Source organism: Manis pentadactyla, chromosome 14, assembly GCF_030020395.1.
Source record: "Manis pentadactyla isolate mManPen7 chromosome 14, mManPen7.hap1, whole genome shotgun sequence".
Lineage (NCBI taxonomy): Eukaryota > Metazoa > Chordata > Mammalia > Pholidota > Manidae > Manis > Manis pentadactyla.
Genome location: NC_080032.1, coordinates 4,045,743 through 4,051,260, shown reverse-complemented (window position 1 = coordinate 4,051,260; position 5,518 = coordinate 4,045,743). Strand labels below are relative to the sequence as shown.

At 47.7% G+C, this 5,518-nt stretch overlaps 1 protein-coding gene across 1 annotated transcript in view; it reads left to right on the top strand.

Moving 5' to 3' along the window:
• Positions 1–5,518, top strand: part of LOC130680727 (RIMS-binding protein 3C-like) — a 245,384-nt gene that overhangs the window by 223,585 nt on the left and 16,281 nt on the right. The window lies entirely within an intron of this gene.

Genomic DNA, 5,518 nt, shown 5'->3' with positions numbered 1-5,518 from the left:
GCTGTGGTGTTTCGGTGTCTCCTCAGTGCTGCCTGGAGGCGCTTAGCGCCCACCAGCCTCCCTCAAGCGGTTAAGCACCTAGTGAAGGAGTGAAACGACCTGGTGCTGCTCTGAGGCTGCGTCCTGCAACCCAGCCCTGCGACTACTAACCACAAAACAGCAGAATAGCATCAGGCTTCCTTGGGCCTTCCCACGTTCAGGCCTCCCTGCCAAAGCAAAGCGGTTCCAGGTGTGGGCCCGCCGTGGGTGCCGTAGAGGGCCGGCGCACAGTCGGCCTGCTGAGGATGAACCAAGTTACTTCACTTAACACCACCGAGGAGAACTTGGATGTTTTCCACCCACATGTGTGAGCTTCTGTTAAACATGGTTCAGCACAAGCTGGGCAGGGCTGATGTCAAGCAGCAGTTACGGAAAATGAGCAGCCTCATCCTAGGTCAGGCACGATACCTGTCCGGTGTCCTTAAATCCTCAAATACTTTTCTGTTCAGGCTGTATATGGCCCTCCTGATGAATTCCAGGGAACTTCAAGTGGATGGCTTGAGGTGCTGGGGGGGACCCATTGATTTCCGACACCTCTTCAGCCAGAGCCCTGTTCCCGTGTCTGTGTGTGATTTTATTAACAGGTTCAAATTTCCCTGTGGTAAGAGTTCTGGAAATGAATTTCAGGAAGAGATACCAATCCATAATTACGTACAACTATGCTGCTAAAATGCACTCCTGGCTCCTACTTAAGCATTCTGCAGAACTTAAGTTGGTTTGAATGGAAATAACCCAAACCCAAATTATTCCGGATGAAACTGCCCTGGAGACATCTTTGAAAGAATAGTTGGAGTTTGGAAGGGTTTAGTTTTGATCAACACTGGGCCGGGTTCCTCCGTGGCAGGGAAGTTGGGGATGGGGCTGAAGTGGAGAGGTGTGGCCTGCAGAGGCCAGCGCCCCGCCTTGAAACCTCACTCCGCAGCGGAAGCCACGCGGTGACGCTTCGGACAGTGGGGGCCGGTGTCCGTAAGGCTCCCTGGCTGCCCAGAGGAGGGGAAGTAAAGGCGTCCAGATAGAGGATGCAGCCCAGGGCTGGCGCGCGCCTTCTTGGCTGTAGCTCTCGCGCCCCTGCTGGCCCCTGAGGCCCGGGGGACGGCCCCTCCCTCCGCTCCGCTGGCCCCCTGCGGGAGCTGCAGTAAACACCCGGGCCCACCCCCGGCTCGGGTGTCATGGGTCTGGGCGGTGGGTCCTGTTTTGTTGCTTGATTCTCCAGGGGTTGCAACCTGCGCTGTGCAGTGAACCCCTCACTCCTGCTCCTCCAGCCCCCGGAAGCCCCTGGCCCGGGGCTGTGGTCCATCTGCCGCGCGATGTGAGAGCAAGGCCGGGTCCACCGCCACCGCGGCCGGGCGGCCGGCCGTGACTCTCCCTGCCAGGCCTCTAGGGGGACTACCGGAGGCGAACCCCGCCGCTGCGCGGACTCGGCAGCCGCGTCACCCGGATCCTGGATGCCGCCTCGCCGCCCGCTTCTCGTCTCGACCACCTCGGCGCGCCTGCTCGGCGGGGCGGCACCCGGCTCCGCGTCCTCCGGCCCCGCGCTGCCCGCACGGAGCCGCAGTCCTCGGTCCCGGAGCGCGTCAGGTGGACCCCGCGCGCGGAGGGGACGGAGACGTGGAGCCCCGCGGACCCCGAAGCCTCCCGCGGGGCTCGGGGCCGTCCGCGTTGCCCTTCTCCGGACGGCTCCATGGAGCCATCAGATTGGCCCTCCAGGGCCCCTGGGCGGCTCCTGAGGGGAGGGCAGCGCGTCCCGGCTGGGCCAGAGCAGAATGGGGGCGGGTCCACAGAGCCCGGGGCCCCCGCTGCTCAGGTTCAGGTGTTGGAGGAAGTGGTTCGGGAGGCGGAGCCCCTGGAGTGGGCGCTTGGCATTGTCCCGCAGCCAAATACAGGAAGGAGGGAGGGGGTGGTCTGCCCAATAACTGCATCCATCAAGGGGTGCCACAAGGGGAAGAAGGACCTGCGCGGGTCCGCGTCCGCCAGGTGATCAGAGGAAGGGGACACAGGCCCACTGCCAGCCAGCTGGGAATGACATCCGCATCCCACCTGAGCTTACCGAGACAGCCTGGGGGAGTATGGGGGAATTCAGGTTGTCGACGGGGTTGACGGAAAGACATCCATGGGATGCAGCTTTCAAATGACGGGTATCTGAGGAAAGGTCTCCACTGTCCATTTCATTCCCCAGAATCTCCATATCTAGTTTGTTATATATCTTTCCAGTTATATATCATACAAACAAATTCATCAGTCTATAGTCTTTTTTTTTTCATTTTATTATCATTATTCTACAATTACATGAAGAACATTATGGTTACTAGACACCCCCCTTCACCAAGTCCCCCCCAACAAACCCCATTACAGTCACTGTCCATCAGCATAGTAAGATGCTGTAGAATCACTACTTGTCTTCTCTGTGTTGCACAGCCCTCCCCATGTTCCCCCCACATTATACATGCTAATCGTAAGGCCCCCTTTCTTTTTCCCCCCGTTATCCCACCCTTCTCACCCATCCTCCCCAGTCCCTTTCCCTTTGGTAACTGTTAGTCCATTCTTGGGTTCTGTGATTCTGCTGCTGTTTTGTTCCTTCAGTTTTTCTTTGTTCTTATACTCCACATATGAGTGAAATCATTTGGTACTTGTCTTTCTCCGCCTGGCTTATTTCACTGAGCATAATACCCTCTAGCTCCATCCATGTTGTTGCAAATGGTAGGATCTGTTTTTTTCTTATGGCTGAGTAATATTCCATTGTGTACATGTACCACATCTTCTTTATCCATTCATCTACTGATGGACATTTGGGTTGTTTCCATTTCTTGGCTATTGTAAATAGTGCTGCAATAAACATAGGGGTGCACCTGTCTTTTTCAAACTGGAGTGCTGCAGTCTTAGGGTAAATTCCTAGGAGTGGAATTTGGAGGTCAAATGGTATTTCTATTTTTAGTTTTTTGAGGAACCTCCATACTGCTTTCCACAATGGTTGAACTAATTTACATTCCCACCAGCAGTGTAGGAGGGTTCCCCTTTCTCCACAGCCTCGCCAACATTTGTTGTTGTTTGTCTTTTGAATGGCAGCCATCCTTACTGGTGTGAGGTGATATCTCACTGTGGTTTTAATTTGCATTTCTCTGATGACAAGTGATGTGGAGCATCTTTTCATGTGTCTTGTTAGCCATCTGAATTTCTTCTTTGGAGAAGTGTCCGTTCAGCTCCTCTGCCCATTTTTTTAATTGGATTATTTGCTTTTTGTTTGTTGAGGTGCATGCGCTCTTTATATATTTTGGATGTCAACCCTTTATCATATCTGTCATTTATGAATATATTCTCCCATACTGTAGGGTACCTTTTTGTTCTATTGATGGTGTCCTTTGCTGTACAGAAGCTTTTCAGCTTATAGTCCCACTTGTTCATTTTTGCTTTTGTTTCCCTTGCCCAGGGAGATATGTTCATGAAGACATCGCTCATGTTTATGTCCAAGAGATTTTTGCCTATGTTTTTTTCTAAGAGTTTTATGGTTTCATGACTTACATTCAGGTCTTTGATTCATTTCGAATTTACTTTTGTGTATGGGGTTAGACAGTGATCCAGTTTCATTCTCTTACATGTAGCTGTCCAGTTTTGCCAGCACCATCTGTTGAAGAGACTGTCATTTCTCCATTGTATGTCCATGGCTCCTTTAACATATACTAATTGACCATAAATGTTTGGGTTAATACCTGGGGTCTCTATTCTGTTCCACTGGTCTGTGGCTCTGTTATTGTGCCAGTACCAAACTGTCTTGATTACTGTGGCTTTGTAGTAGAGCTTGAAGTTGGGGAGCGAGATCCCCCCTACTTTATTCTTCCTTCTCGGATTTGCTTTGGCTATTCGGGGTCTTTGGTGTTTCCATATGAATTTTTGAGCTATTTGTTCCAGTTCGTTGAAGAATGCTGTTGGTAATTTGATAGGATTGCATCAAATCTGTATATTGCTTTGGGCAGGATGGCCATTCTGATGATATTAATTCTTCCTAGCCAGGAGCATGGGATGAGTTTCCATTTGTTAGTGACCTCTTTAATTTCTCTTAAGAGTGTCTTGTAGTTTACAGGGTATAGGTCTTTCACTTCCTTGGTAAGGTTTATTCCTAAGTATTTTATTCTTTTTGATGCAGTTGTGAATGGAATTGTTTTCCTGATTTCTCTTTCTATTAGTTCATTGTCAGTGTATAGGAAAGCCACAGATTTCTGTGTGTTAATTTTGTGTCCTGCAACTTTGCTGTATTCCGATATCAGTTCTAGTAGTTTTGGAGTGGAGTCTTTAGGGTTTTTTATGTACAATATCATGTCATCTGCAAATAGTGACAGTTCGACTTCTTCTTTACCAAACTGGATTCCTTGTATTTCTTTGTTTTGTCTAATTACCGTGGCTAGGACCTCCAGTACTATGTGGAATCACAGTGGGGAGAGTGGGCATCCCTGTCTTGTTCCCGATCTCAGAAAAAGCTTTCAACTTTTCACTGTTCAGTATGATGTTCACTGTGGGTTTATCATAGATGGCCTTTATTATGTTGAGCTACCTGCCCTCTATAGCCATTTTGTTGAAAGTTTTTATCATGAATGGATGTTGAATTTTGTCGAATGCTTTTTCAGCATCTATGGAGATGATCATGTGGCTTTTGTCCTTCTTTTTGTTGATGTGGTGGATGATGTTGATGGACTTACGAATGTTGTACCATCCTTGCATCCCTGGGATGAATCCCACTTGGTCATGGTGTATGATCCTTTTGATGTATTTTTGAATTCAGTTTGCTAATATTTTGTTGAGTATTTTTACATCTATGTTCATCAGGGATATTGGTCTGTAGTTTTCTTTTTTGGTGGGGTCTTTGCCTGGTTTTGGTATTAGGGTGATGTTAGCTTCATAGAATGAGTTTGGGAGTATTCCCTCCTCTTCTATTTTATGGAAAACTTTAAGGAGAATGGGAATTATATCTTCTCTCTATGTCTGATAAAATTCCGAGGTAAATCCATCTGGCCCGGGGGTTTTGTTCTTGGGTAGTTTTTTGATTACCACCTCAATTTCTTTGCTGGTAATTGGTTTGTTTAGATTTTGTGTTTCTTCCTTGGTCAGTCCTGGAAGGTTGTATTTTTCTAGGAAGTTGTCCATTTCTTGTAGGTTTTCTAGCTTCTTAGCATATAGGTTTTCATAGTAGTCTCTAATAATTCTTTGTATTTCTGTTGAGTCTGTCATGATGTTTCCTTTCTCATTTCTGATTCTGTTAATATGTGTTGACTCTTTTTCTCTTAATAAGTCTGGCTAGAGGCTTATCTATTTTGTTTATTTTCTCAAAGAACCAGCTCTTGGTTTCATTGATTTTTTTCTATTGTTTTATTCTTCTCAATTTTATTTATTTATTCTCTGATCTTTATTATGTCCCTCCTTCTGCTGACTTTAGGCCTCATTTGTTCTTCTTTTTCCAATTTTGATAATTGACTATTTAGGAGCGTGTTGT